Raw genomic sequence first — 15,648 nt, 5'->3', positions numbered from 1 at the left:
CACCAGTAATTTTAAAACTGTTGCTAATCAAACTTTACTGTGGTTACATTTGTACATTGAAACATTGACTAACAAAGTGGTAGACAGGTATACTGCTACATGGGGTAAGCCAAGAACTAGACAGTCCCCAGTGCCACATAAGTAGGCCTCTTTTGTGTATATAAAAATCTTGAGGGGAAAAAATTGTTCACTTAAATCACAAGATCCTTAAAGACCAGAACTATGTCTTTAATCTGCTTTTTTCAGGGCCCAGAAGAATATCTGGTACTTCAGTGAATAACTACTGGATGAATGAATGAATGATTAGTGATATTTTACTACATTACCCAGGTATGGTCCAATGCATAATCCTTTAGCACTGCTGACAAATATCTAGGTTCAGATTCTTCATTTATCTGATGTCTGAGTCATTCAGGCTGCTACAACAAAAACAGTCAGGGTGGCTTATAAACAACAAACATTTATTCCTCATAGTTTTAAAGGCTGAAAAGCCCAAGATCAAAGTAAAAGCATGGTCATGTTTTGGTGAGGTATCCCTTCCTGGTTTAGCTGACAACTTGTCACTGTGTCCTCCCATAGTGGAAGGGCTAGGGATCTCTCTGGGAACTCTATCATAAGGTATTAATCTTATTCATGAAGGTTCTCCATCATGACATAAGCAGTTCCCAAAGTTACCACATCCTAACACCATCATTTTGGGGTGTTAGGATTTTGACATATCAGTTTATGAGGAAAACAAACATTCAAGCCTTAGTATCTGGGATTCCCTGAAGAGATGAGTTTTGTCAGGGTTATAGGATTTTAGCTAACATATGGAAATGGAAAAGTTAATACCTACTATCACTCTTCAACTTGAACATAACATTCCATTCAGCCAATGTCTATCCCTACATGTTCTCTGGTTTCTGGGTAACCTGGGACCAGGTTAAATCCAATAGGGAAACTACATTATAGTCGAGTTCCCATCTTCCCAACTGTAGATGGCCTACAAATTTATGAGTCCCTAGAATTAAGCTAAGCATGGAAGATTCAGATTAAGGTCAATCTTTTGTTCATTCTTAACCCCATTCTGACCCTCGTGAGCCCTGCCTGGCATTCTACCTGGCTTCACATCTCTCTGTACAGTGCTGGACCATCTGGCATTTCTCCCACGTTGCCCATTTTATTTTCCCTTCAGAAATCTACATCATTGCAACAGCAAGATTTTTAAGCAGCAGGACACTTCTGTGGAATGAGTCTCTCATTATAACGAAGTGAATATATAAGTTATAACATCTAATTCAATAGCTTCCTTCCATGGATGGAAAGAGCCACATTAATCCTTTTTAGGTTCACCAGATTGATAAGACATGAGCAAAATTAAAGAATAAAGAAGAATAAAGAATAAAGAATAAAAAATAAAGAAGATGTGGTATATATACACAATGGAATACTATGCAGCCATCATAAGAAATGAAAGCTAGCAGTTCCTTTAAATTAGTATTTCAAAATGGCCCACTCCATGATGTTTATGGTAAATACTTCTAGAGGCACCCCAGTAGTTACTAAGTTTAATTTATTTTGTTTATCCTATTCTCACTAATTATTATTCTGATCTATCTTCACCCAGTTAAAAGTTAAAGGTTTTCACTAGAAAATTATAGTTATGGTTAGTAGTAGTCATAAAATCTGGGTTCAAGAACAAAAGATAGGTAATCTCCTATTTGTCTAAAATTATATTTGAAAGTCTCATGTTGAAAAGTTCAATGTATATAGCTTTGGGGTGGTTTTATCCCCATATGACTCAAAAATATTATAATCTTTCAGCAGCTAATAATATATAGGGATATTATTATATATTATATAATTATTCAATAATTATAGTAGTAATAGTTTGGACACTACTCCCAAGTAACATGGTGATAAGAATGGGGAGTTTTCAGGAATTGGTAACAGGTAAGAGAAATGCCAGGTGTCCCAGATATTGGATCCATTCTTTTCTCCTTCCCATGGATCTAGTGTCATTTTATATGGGTGTTGAAGCTATCCCTGGTCCTTGAACCTCTGACACACAGCTCAGTATCCTCCTGTGAGGAAGATAAAAAGAGGCTGTGTCCACTGCTACCACAGCAGTTTTGCTGCACCACTCTTCCCCCAGCACTTATGTGGCCTCTACAATCCTGAGCCTGCAGTTAGGGAAGAAATGGAATGCACTATATGCACTATATGAATATACAAGATCTAAGACACTGGTGCCCCAACAGGCCCCTCAGTTCAGACAATAAGAAAGATTTGGTGCAACTGAAGAAGATTTCTAGCTGGCTAAAAATATCTCCCTGTAATGCCATACTGACAACAGGTCCTTTTTCTCAAGGCCAGGAGCCATATGAAAGACCCAAAACAGTGAAACAGAAACTGTCTCTGTATGAATTGTAGACTGTATGAATTGTGGGCTGTGTAAAAGATGAATGTTGAAGACAAATGGTATAAATCATGCACACCTTCAGTCATCATTTCTTCATTCATTAGTGCTTGCATGAGTTTCTAACATGGACAAGATATTTTTCTAAGAACTAAAGATTGAGCAGTGAATAAAACAGATGATAAAAGTGCCTATATTGTTGCCACTAAAGAATATTCTTTAATATTTACTTTTAAAATCAAAGAGAATCCAAAGAGTGATAGAATTCATTCTCTCCCTCCCCTAAGAATTATCTTCCTTTCCCCATCTCATCTATGAATCCTGACCACAAATAATAGGAAAACTCTAACTCTTCTGGGATCAAATAAACTTGTGCTCTGTACTGCTCATTATACTCTTAGCATATGTTTCTATATTTTTGTTTTTCACTTTCTTATACATGGGTCTTATAAGTACTTTTAGGTCAATATTTGTAATTTGTCATATAACCTACACTCCAAGTACAGATTGACCCGAAGTAGGAGATCCATAAATGTTGGTTAGTATAACAAAACAAAGTATAAAAGAAACTAAAAGTAGAATATGATATTTTCAAAAGACAAATTTCCTATAATTCAGGATTTGCTGGCAAAAATTTATTGGTCCTTGACTAGGTCTTATTATGTTGAAATAATTGAGGGCTATGTTACCTAATACTGGTCTACCAATCAGAAAATTAACAGAAAAAAAAATTAAACATGTAAATAGGACTGGAAAATATGGGCTCTTTCCAAAAAGGAAGATAATTAATATACATTTCAAACAGAATGAAGATAATTTTTATAAAGGCTCTGTGTTCAGAGACAGTGCTATGGGTATTTTAGTAGAGCAGGAATTGTGAGAACTAGTTCTAGTGTAAACTGCTACCAACTATTAGAAGCAGCAATCCACCACGCACCCTGAGCATCTCTCCACATTCTTGCTAGGTATGCCAAAAATGAAAGGCCCTAATGGCTCAGGTAGGGTCATTTATCAGGGTCATATTTGCAGAAAGGAGCCTTGAAAAATAAGGTAATCCCTCTCTTCAAACAGCAGCTTGCTCTCCTGCTCTATAAATGCAGTGAATTCCCCAAGTGGAGAGCTCAGTGTTCCTCTCCTGTAACACAATCTGTCAGGGAGAAAGGCACAGTGTCCCAGCTCTTGACACTGCTGCAATAAAGAATTAGAGATCAGTGTCAAAAGTGAAAACAGAAAGCAGCTTTATTAAAGACAGTATGCCCCCCAGGTAGGAGAGTGGGCAGGCCAGTGGTGGCAACTGCCCTGAGGCTACAGAGGTTCCTTTGTTTTGTGAGTGCGGTCCTACATGGTAGACAGGGTGGTCGCTAATGGAAGCTTCTTCCAATCATTTGAAGGACTCCTCCTACAGGTTTGAAGGGGGTGTTTTTGACCCTATAAGGTTTGTACCTGAACCCATATAGCAGCCTTTCTCCAAGGTGGAGAGAAAGCTATAACCACAATGCAAATGCACTATAATAGATCTAGGTGCTACCATGGGGCAAAGGTTGAAGAGGAGAGCACTTGCTCTGCACCTATAAATTTTGGTCTGTTAGCCCCAAGGCCTTGGAAGCCACAAGGTCAGGATGTTGCTCTCCCAACAACCCCCCACCTCCCCACACTTCCCACCCTGCAACTTCTATTGTATAACCTATTTATCATTGTCCTTGCTTCTGGGGTGTTCCACTGGAAACACCTAGGCATCTAGACCCACCAGCATGGAAATTGGGGGACATAGAGAACAAATTCAAGTGAACATGAAACTCTGGCTATTGCTTTTCCTGTGAGCAGTAAAATCCTTTGTCCCTGATACAGGTGTATTGTGTCTTCTGTCAATATCCATAAAGCAGCAGAACAAAAGCTTATTAGCTTATAAATAGGGTAAAAATTTAGACTTCTCACAGTTCCTGACAGCAGCTCATTGGGTGACATTTGGTAAGTCACTTAGTCACTCTAAGTCTCTCTCTTCTAGCATTTTAAAATAAGGAATTTAGGGGCACCTGGGTGGTTCAGATGGTTAAGCCTCTGCCTTAAGCTCAGGTCATGATGCCAGGGTGCTTGGATGAGCTCTGCATAGGGCTTCCTGCTCAGCGGGAAGCCTGCTTCTCCCTCTCCTACTCCCCCTGCTTGTGTTCCTGCTCTCGCTCTCTCTCTCTGTCAAATAAATAAATAAATAATATCTTTTTAAAAAGAAATAAATATATAAAATAAAATAAGGAATTTAAATTAGATTACCTCTCAATTTACTTCCAAAAGTAAGTTATGATTTCCCTGATCTTGAAGAGAAAGTAACTTAGAAGAGGATGTAGTCTTCTTTTAACTTATTGCCACTACCTCTATCATTAAAGATAAAAAGAAATTGTTGTATGAAGTTCTTTTTATAATATTTCATCTAAGGGGGAATAAGAAAGGAGAAAAAGAAGATCATATTGCATATAGAAAACTTTTTCTATAATACTGTTACAGGAATATACTCTTAGAAAAGGAGAAATAAAATATATTTTGACCTTTAAGACCTTGATTTCAGCTCACGTCATGATCTCAGGATTGTGAGATTAAGCCCCTCATTGGGCTCTGCACTCAGTGGGAAGTCTGCTTGAGATTTTCTCTCTTTCCCTCTCCCTCTGTCCCCCCCACCAATAAATAAATAAATAAATAAATAAATAAATCTTTTAAAAATAAAATAAAATTCTTCAAAAGAAATACCAGACTAAGGTTGTGGCTTTGGATCTATTGTTCTAGATGGATTCAATGTATTCATCATTAAGTCAAGAAAGAGGAGTTTGAGATGGGTATGTGAGGGAAGAAAATCAAAGAAAGATAGCAGATCTGGAAACTAAATCTCAAACATAACTGTCAGTTTAGTTACTAGAATATGTAACCAAACGGATTCTAATAAAAACCTATTAAATTTTCAAAAGAGTTGACTACCAAAGAAACCAAATGCTTATGACATATACAAAAATGACAAGCTCCTGAATTTCAACTGAAAGGAATTAAGCTTCAAAATATTCAATGCCTACTTCAGAAGTGGCCAAACAACATAAAGAAAAAGAATAACCTCACAAAGAACACAGTCCAGACTAGTGGGAAAAATGGACAAAGAAACTCTGCCAGGAGAGCTGAGTCTAGTCAGGAAATATTCCTCCACCCAGGGTAGGGATAGAGGACCCTCCCAGTGTCTACATGTGGGATTTCAGAATCACTACTGATAAGTGACTGTCATATCTTCCATCTTTCCTTTTCTAAAAGGAAGTATGGATTGTAGTTATCCTGCCATGTCATAAATACTTCAGGATGAGTTTGTGGGAGGAAGATAACTTGTCTTTTAGTTCACAGGATTCCACACTGATAGGGGCTGATAGGGGTACAGTAAGACCTGATGTAGTGATTAATGTGTATCATCCTAATTTTTTAGCTTATTGCAATAACTGGATGGAATTTAGCCTCCTTTGAGGAGATATTTGATGTATGGAAAGTCGAGGGAGAAAAGAACATTAATGACTGCAAGGGAATATTATGTCAGAGATATTTATTGCTCACCAAATGCTCGTGCCCCTTCCACATGTCATAGCCACCTTATATTCACCAGGCAGGTTGTTGGGCTAGTTTTGACCAATGGGCTATGAGCAAAAGGATGTGTATCAAGTCTCAGTCAAAGCATTTAAAACCAATGCAAAAACCAATTAAACACAACCCTTCAGCTTGCTCTTCCCTTACTGTAACAATTATAAAGCCAACCACATTTTGAGATGGGAGTATCACAAAGTGGGTCCCAGAGCAACTGTGTGGAGTAGATTCCCGTACCATCACCAGTGATCTTCACTGGACAAAAATGTTTTATCAAACCACTGATATTTGGGGATTAATTCATTACTTCACTTCACTCTAATATTTCCTAACTAATAAATCCTCCCATGAAGTAGAAGAATGAATGTTCACAGATAAGAACTTTAGTACTTGACTTATTTCTCATAGCTTGTGAAGATCCTGAGAACCAACCCTGACACCTCCAAATGACATGGAAAGTAGAGTAGCGAACTAAAGAGAGCCATTCACACTGCATCTATCATTAGATACTTCATCCTAACTATAGGAGGAAACACTAAGAAGTGAGAGAGCTATCCACAGAACCCATGGTAGAGTAAAAAAAATGAGATCACCAAGTCCTTCTTTATTGACTTCACTCAATAAATAAGAGTAATTGATTTTGTTTGTTTGTTTGTTTGTTTAGTATCTGTCATTTAGAGTGCCTAATTCCATCAGCTATGAGCATAGACCAGATGGAATTTGACAAACCTAGTCCAGAAGCTTGTCTGCAAACCAAATCCCAAAGGAACACTTAGGAGTTCATCTTTTAACTGTTGATTTGGGAAAAAAAAAAAAAAAATGTTCCAGCAAAAAAGAAAAGTGATAGGCAAGAATAACGTGTTAAAATATTATTCATGTCTTTTGGTATCTAAATACTTTTTTTGAAGATTAGGGAAATGTGATTAAAGAAAATAATTCTAGAAAAGATGCCTTGTTTTTTTTGTTCATACCCAAACTAAGCTAAAATAATTTGCTTAAAACAAAGTTGGAAAAAATATAAATGCCTTTTTTTGTTGTTTGTTATTATTGAAGTAGAAATGTTTCCACTTGTTACTCATTTCATGAATTAGTCCTTTATTTCCAGGTTTGGCCTTTTGTATAACACATTGGAGAAAAGCGTATGTTGTGGACCAATTGTCAGTTAAGGCTGAACAGAGACTGCTAAAATTCAATCTTTATTATTTTCTCTAAACATTGTTGAGAGCTTTCAAACCAGTTACTTATCTTCAATTATTTTCATAAAAAACAAATAAAACAAAACAATTCTGAATTTCCGTATACATTTTTTAAACTGACAGACGACAAATTGTGAAGAATTTTATTAGTATAAAATTTGACCAAAAGATTTTTTTTAATTTTTTATTAACATACAATGTATTATTTGTTTCAGGGGTACATGTCTGTGAATCATCAGTCTTACACAACTCACAGCACTCACTGTAGCCATACCAACTCCAGTGTCCATAACCCAGCCACTCTACCCCTCCCACCCTACTCCCCTCTAGCAACCCTCAATTTGTTTCCTGAGATTAAGAGTCTCTTATAGTTTGTCTCCCTCCCCAGTCCCATTTTGTTTCATTTTTCCCTCTCTTCCCCGCATGACCTCCTGCCATGCCTCTCAAATTCCTTATATCAGAAAGTTCATATAATTGTCTTTCTCTGATTGACTATTTCACTTAGCATTATACCCTCTAGTTCCATCCATGTCTTTTGCAAATGAGATTTCATTTTTCTGATGGCTGCATAGTATTCTGTTGTATATATATACCACATCTTCTTTATCCATTCATCTGTGGATGGACATGTAGGCTCTTTCCGTAAGTTGGATATTATGGACATTGCCACTAAAAACATTCAGGGGCACACGCTCCTTCAGATAATTACATTTGTATCTTTAGGATAAATACCCAGTAGTGCAATTGCTGGGTCATAGGGTAGTTCTATTTTCATCTTTTTGAGGAACTTTCATATTGTTTTCCAGAGTGGCTGCACCAGTTTGCATTCCCACCAACAGTGTAGGAGGGTTCCTCTTTCTCAGTACTCTTGCCAACATCTGTCATTTCCTGACTGGTTAGTTTTAGCCATTCTGACTGGTGTGAGGTAATATCTCACTATGGTTTTGATTTGTATTTCCCTGATGCCTAGTGATGTTGAGAACTTTTTCATGGCCATTTGGCCATGAATGGCCATTTGGATGTCTTCTTTGCAGAAATGTCTGTTCATGTATTCTGCCCATTTCTTTATTGGATTCTTTGTTCTTTGGATGTTGAGTTTGAAAAGTTAAGATAAATTTTTATAATTATTTTATGTCTCCCTTTGGCCAAAGTCTTTTATTTTTGTTTGGTGTTAAGGAAAATGGACAAAGTCCATGGTAGCAAACTTATCTGTATCACTGATCACACTAAAAGGACTGTATAATTCCCAGATAGTAGACAGTATTTGATAAAACATTTTAATCTAGTAAATAATCTCTCATAATAGCTGTACTTAAATTAGTCCTTGAAACTTTACCTATAATTTTGAAATTGTAATGGATGTTTGTTGTGAGCTTCAGCTGTTTTTTTAGATTTTTTCAGATTTACATGTTTCATAAGCAGACAACTTGCCAAATGGAAGGGGGAATATAATAAACTTTACAGATCCTGACCAAATAATTTAGTTGTTTTTTGACCTTTCTTAAAACAAGAGATGGAAAGCCTAAATAGAACAGTTTCCTCTGTTCACTTTCATCCCTGTAAGATTATTTCCAATAAATCTTTCCTTCAAAATTCTAATCAGTTTGACCATTCAATATATCTTTCCTTCAAAATTCTAACCAGTTTGACCATTCAACCTTCATTGGTCTGTTTTCAAGTACCTCTATATATATAGGGTTTTACTGGTCACAGTAGAGAAGGAAGGAAGGAAGGAGAGAAGAAAGGAAGAAAGGAAAAGGAGAAAATGTGTTAGCTCAATTTTAAGCTAAGATTGCACTGTCTCATAAAAGTTTAATTTGATTCACAAATGTGAGCTGCATTTTTAAGCTTCCCAATGGCTACATTAAAAAAAGTAAAAGGAGTAAAAGGAGCAGGTAAAATTAATTTTAATTTATTTCTTACTTAGAATGATTATCAAAATATTATTTTAACATGTAATCTATATACAAATTATTGAAATATTTTATATATTTGTACTAAAAGGTTGAATTCCAGTGTGTATTTTATACCTAAAATACATCCTCAATTTGGACTACCAACATTTCAAGCGGTCAATAGCCACTGTGGCTAACAGCCAATGTACTGAAATAACATACACCTCAAAGTAAGAGTGGGTAGGAGGAAAAAAAGACACACACACACACACACACACACACACACACACGATAAAAATACACAGATACATTAAATATTTGAGGTAAGTGAACATGACTGCTAAAGAAACACATGTAAGCATTAAATGGTACCTCAAGCATAGTCTAATTCTTCAATTTAAATAATTCTCTTCCACAGAGTATTGCCTTTAAGCATTTAAAAATACATATTGGTATCTCTTGCACTAAGTTCCTGAGTAATAAATAGGAAGCTAACTTAATTTTCAAATTCTGAATATCAAATTTAAAGTTTCAAAATGGATGCTGAACATCGTCACCTATTTTTGAAATATTACTCCACTCTCATAAACTTATCAATATTAAAAAAAGAAAGGCTAAGGCAAAATTCTAGGAGCCCTAAGTACAAAATCAGGGAAGGCATAGGGCAAGGAGGGCTAAGAGGACAATGCAGAACAGTCAGAAAGGAGGAATATTACAGAGATAAAAAGGTGATAAACATTTTCAGAAAAAATAAATTTATAAGCAAAAACAATAATTTTTAACAGTCAGGTTAATTAGTGTTTGCTAAGTTATTGGTGGGTAGGTGGGTACCTTCTAGTGTTAGAATATACTTGTTACACAATATAGTAGAAAGTTTGTCGCTACTTTATGAGGCATTGCAAAATACATCAAATATTAGGTTGGAGAGTGCAGATAGTAAGGACTATCAAAATACAGGAAAATAAGAGATCACTGTTGCCTAGAAACATGTTGAGAGGGCTTTCAAGGGTAATTGGACCTAATGCTGGCCTACATGATGGAGAGTACTTAAAACCCTAAGTTGGAAGGAGGACACTGCAGAAAGGGAAAGCTTATATACCAAGACAATTCACAAGTACTAGCAATTGTTTCAGGTAGGTGAGTTTGGTCTTCCTACTTATGTTATAATTTCATTCAGTGCGACCTCTTGAGCCTAACAGGACTCCAAATATTCTAGCAAGAATCGTTAAAGAGATTAATAAAAATTATTAAAGAAATTTGCAGTGGCAATTTGTGAACATTTATAAAAGGAAGTTGTGATCCCTGAAACCTAGCATGAGACAACAAAGAAAAAGATATGCAAGTAAGCTCCTCTTATTTAAGAAAGTCTTGTAGGCTAATAAAAGGAAAGCCATAAGCAGAGCATATACTAATATCTGTAAGGCATTTAACAAAAATCACTTTTGTGATTTTTTTTTTAGAAGAAAATGGGGATAGTATAATTTGGCAATCTGATATACCTAGTTAAATTCTATCCAACACTGATATATGAAGTGATATGATTATCTAAAGAGGGAGATTATAGTTGGAGGAAGATACAGAAGTTATCTTAATTATTTCTTCTGATACAATTACTGGAGAGTCACAACTAGGTCCAGAAATAATTTTTAAAATAATGTAAAGATATATATAGATATATGTATAGATAGATATATAGATATAGATATCAATATAGATATACAAATATAGATACATATCAGTATGTCTCCATGCCTCTTCTTTGCCTCATTCACAAGGAAATTCCCACCTCCTTTTATACATTAATTCCTTAGTCAGGAGCATAGTTTGACCCTCTCCCTTCTTTCTGCCATATTCTGTTTATTGAGTGATTTTTAAGTATCTCAGACAGTTATCCACACATGACAGGTCTATGAAAGGTCCATGCTTTCCTGGAACATGAAAGCTCTAGGCTGTTTAGGTGCTCCTGTGAAGGTACTTCTTTTTTTTTTCCAATGTAGAGTCTTTCCACTTCTTTCTCCATTCTCCAAGTTGCCCTCTACCTCTCTTTCCATTCTTATCTGGAAGTTATATCTGAAACTCCTCTTTTACAGAGATATTTTTAAGCTAAGGAAGAGAAAAATGACCCTAAAAACACTGGGGAGAACACAGAGTAGGGATATACACAGAAAACATGGCAATTGGTATTTTAACATATCTCTTAAATTCATTACACAATTGATTAGTTGTAGAAAAATTAGGTAATCAACCATATCACTCATAGAAAAATCCCTCAAAAATAGCCATAATCTTCTCATCCATTAAAGTTCACTTTTCATATTCATGCATATATTTTTAAAGAATATTATCTGTATTTATGTGTTTATCAATAATATCAGAAAATCTGAGTCAAGCTACTTATAACCTGTTTCTTTTACTTATTTTTGATAGATCACTGGCATGGCCATGAATTATTTGTAGCTCTATCCATCAAAGACGTAGAGCCTATTTCCTTATCACTTTGGTTTAGATTGGTCTTATGATCCGCTTTGAATCATAGAATGTTGTAGACATGACACCGTAAATTCTGGATCCTCAGAGAAGTGAGGCACCACAATCAACAGCTTGGACGACCATTCAGATGAGGGAGGCCATCTTGAGTTCTCTAGTCAAGGTAAAACAACAGAAAGCTGGAGATGTGTAAGTGATTTCAGACAGGACAAGCAGAACCACCCAGATTGCTATCACACAGTATCAGAAGAAATAAATTATTTTTGTTTTAAGCCATTAAGATTTGAGGAGATTTATTATGCAGTAAGAGATAAGTGAAACAACCTTATATAATGAGTATTATCACCTGTCAATAGATCTATTCATGCATTGTTTTAATGGCATTATAATATTCCATCATATGAGCATTTCAAAACTTACTTAATCAACTCATTATTATTAAACATTTAAAATTTCAACTCTTATAAATTACTTTCTTTTTTCCACACAGAGTGTCTTAAGTCTTACAGTCTTATATACATAATTGTTTCCCTAGGATTAACTCTTAGAAGTAGAATCAATAAGGCAAAACATTCTAAGGAGTTCAATGTGTACAGTTAAACAGTGTGGAGCAATTTTAAAGCATCATTCACAAATGATTTGGGGCAGGGGGAAGGAAGGTAAATGACCTTAAGAGATTATTTCAAAGGACTAGAGAGCAATATACAAATATTGAAGAATGATACCATAAAAGACTGATTACATAGAGTCCCTATAAATCTAAGTGGTAATAATATGGTTCAATATCTGGAAATAATGTAACAATATAGCTATTAGAGAAAATGCATTTCTTTAAAACAAGGAGCCCCTATTACTAGAAGCATTTAGGTAGAAATTAGTAATTAACTTGGAGGCACCATAATGATATTAGGTACTAGGTCCCTTCCCCAGGTACTCATCCTACGCAATGCCAGGGTCCAACAATGATGACTCTCAACAAAACATAAGGCAAGCTTTTGGATTAACAGAGACCAAAATCCACTCAACTAAATAGTCCTCCTATGACCACTTGCATCTTTCCAGGATTCCTCTAGAATCAGTGACAAAATTTTACACAAACTTCAATGAGCCCTTTTCAATAATGGCATGAGAGGTATAAGGAAATCAAATTAATACTTATGTAAGGGGGGTGCCTGGGTGGTTCAGTGGGTTAAAGCCTCTGCCTTCAGCACAGGTCATGATCCCAGAGTCCTGGGATTGAGGCCCGCATCGGGCTCTCTGCTCTGCAGAGAGCCTGCTTCCTCCTCTCTCTCTCTGCCTGCCTCCCTGCCTACTTGTGGTCTCTGTATGTCAAATAAATAAATAAAATCTTTAAAAAAAAATACTTATGTAAGGGCCATATGTATACAATACCATGTTAAGACTGAATAAGATATGATATCTATATATTTTTTTCTTTTGGGCATCTATTTTTCATTATTTTTTAGAAACCCCTCTTTCTCATTTGAAAGTCAATATAAGACCAAGCTCACATCAATTACAGAAGATATATGAAAAGGAGAATTCTATTAACAATCCAACGGTAGACTCTTAGAACTTTCCTGGTTCTACTCTTTTTCACTCAACTCTGTGATCTACTCCAGTACTCTTCAAAAAAAAAAAAAAAAAAATTCCCGGTTGAAATAAAATTGCTTTGAATTTTTGCTTGCAACCAAGAATCTTCACTAATACAATCCTTCACAACAAGAAGCTTATAAATTAATTATAAGTACTAGATAAATAACAGATAAAACACTTTCTTCTGATAATCCTGTTAAAGGCTCTGGAAAGCATTGGTCTTTGACACACTAGGTATATTAGCTTGATCTAAGATACAGAATTGAAACATAACCTACTGGTACTTGGAATACATTTTTAGCACTACAATAATGGTGTCTACCTTGTCATAGATATTTTTAATGTCATGATTACTACAGCCTTGGCAAAGTTCCCAAAGATATATAAACTCAGATTGAGCAAATTCCAACTGGTCCACAGTTGCTCTGGGCATTCAATACTGGCTGTTACTAGTAGTTGGTTAAGTAAGCTTTTACCACTTTAGAACACTTCCTCCCTCTTCCCCTTTATCTTTATAGCTATTGCAACCCACCTCTTCTCTCTCTGTTCTTGCCATTTCACTGTTTTGTGTTCAGATCAGGAATTGTCAACTGGTGACTTTTAGGCCTTAGTCATGAGGGCATGGGAAGGAAGTGGCAGGGAGGAGGGATTTAGGACCATTTTGTTGTTTCTCACAATGTTTTAAAAGGCAGTGTATCAAAGAGCAAGATGGTGGAGGAGTAGAAGACCTAAATATCATCCGGTTCCAGAAGTTCAGATAGATAGTTATCAAACCATTCTGAACACCTACAAACTCAGCAGGAGATCAAAGAGAAGAAAAGCAGCAATTCTAGGAACAGAGAAGTGACAACTTTCCTAAAGGTAGGATGTGCAGAGAACTGATTTCAAGGCAATATATGGGAAAACTCAATACAGGGGAAGAGGACAGCTTCCAGCAAGCAGTAGAGCAGCAGAGCACAAAATCAGAACTTTTAGAAGACTGCTCCACTGAGGGACATTGCTCCAGAGGCTAAGCTAGGGGGTGGAGCCCTTGCAGGAACAGTGTGGTCTCAGAACCCACAAGGTCACAAAAAGACCACGGGTGTCTGAGTGTGGTAGAGCTCCTAGGTATGGGAGTAGGGAAGCCAGCTGCAGAGATGAGCCAAGGAGTGGGATCTCAGCTCAGGCTTACCTTAAACCATGATCCAAGGCAGTCAGGCCACAGCTTGTCAAGCAGGGACCCCACAAGTGGCAGATCTGGGGAGGCCTCCTCCTTCATCCTCCAGGAGGAGTGGCACAGGAGCATGCTGCAGGAATCTGCTGGGTTTGGAGACCCCAAACAAGGCCATGCACCAATGATAGAAACACTATGTCACAGGCAGGGTGAGCATGGAGCATGGCAAGAGACCAGGGAGACCAGAGAAACAGGAGTCATTGACGGCTTTTCTCTGAGGGTGCATTGAGGAGTGGGACCCTGGGCTCTCAGTTCCTATGGCGCCAGAGATTGGGAGGCTGCCATTTTCATTCTCTTCCTCCAAAGCTGTATGGAAAGCATTCAGGGAAAAAAATCTACCAAGAGTGAGCCTGAAGAGATTAGCCTGGCCCCTGGCAAGGGTGGTGCAATTCTGCCTCAGGCAAAGACATTTGAGAATCACTGCAACAGGCCCCTCCCCCAGAAGATCAGCAAGAACATCTAGCCAAGACCAAGTTCACCAATCAATGAGAACTGCAAAACGTCAGAGATATGGGAATACAGCAGATAGAATTCATGGCATTTTCCCCATGATTCCTTAGAATTTCAAAGTTAATTTTTTTTATTTTATTTTTTCCTTATTCTATTTTATTAATTTTTCCTCTTAACATGTACTTACTATTTTATCTTATCAATACCTTTTTGAAAATTTTTTTAAAATTTTCATTGTTATAGTCATATTCTAAAACTTCATTTTATTTAGCCTTATTTTTTAACACAAATAGGATTTTTTTCCTTAAAATTTTAGGATACAGTTTCTTCTAACAGATAAAATCATACCCTAAGTCTAGTGCATGGCTTTGTTCTAGTCTCAAGCCTGATCACATTCTTTCCTCTTTTATTTTTCTTTCTTCTCTCAACCAACTTCTTATCAATTCCCTTTTTAGAATCATTTTTAATTTTCATCTTTACAGTCATATTCCATCCCTTTATCTTGTTTATCATTATTTTTGAGTATATATATATATTTTTTCCTTTCATTAAAATTTTGGGGAACAGTTTCTTCTGTTCTTCTGTTTCTTCTACCCAAAATCAAGTGTTTGGCTCTGTTCAATTCACCAGTCTAATGTGTGTGTCTGTGTGTGTGTGTGTGTGTGTGTGTGTGTGTGTGTATGTGTGTGTGTGTTTTCTCTCCTTTCTTCTACCCAAATTTCAGGGTTCCTCTCATTTGGTTAGTGTATATTTTTATTGGGTCATTGCTACCCTTTTAGTATTTTGCTCTCTCATTCTTCTATTCTT

General features: G+C 36.4%; 1 pseudogene; it reads right to left on the bottom strand.

Moving 5' to 3' along the window:
• Positions 1 to 14,463, bottom strand: part of LOC131837229 (uncharacterized) — a 32,943-nt pseudogene extending 18,480 nt beyond the window's left edge.
• Between the last annotated feature and the right edge of the window lie 1,185 nt (positions 14,464 to 15,648).

Source organism: Mustela lutreola, chromosome 7 (assembly GCF_030435805.1).
Source record: "Mustela lutreola isolate mMusLut2 chromosome 7, mMusLut2.pri, whole genome shotgun sequence".
NCBI lineage: Eukaryota > Metazoa > Chordata > Mammalia > Carnivora > Mustelidae > Mustela > Mustela lutreola.
This window is presented reverse-complemented; position numbering and strand designations above follow the sequence as displayed.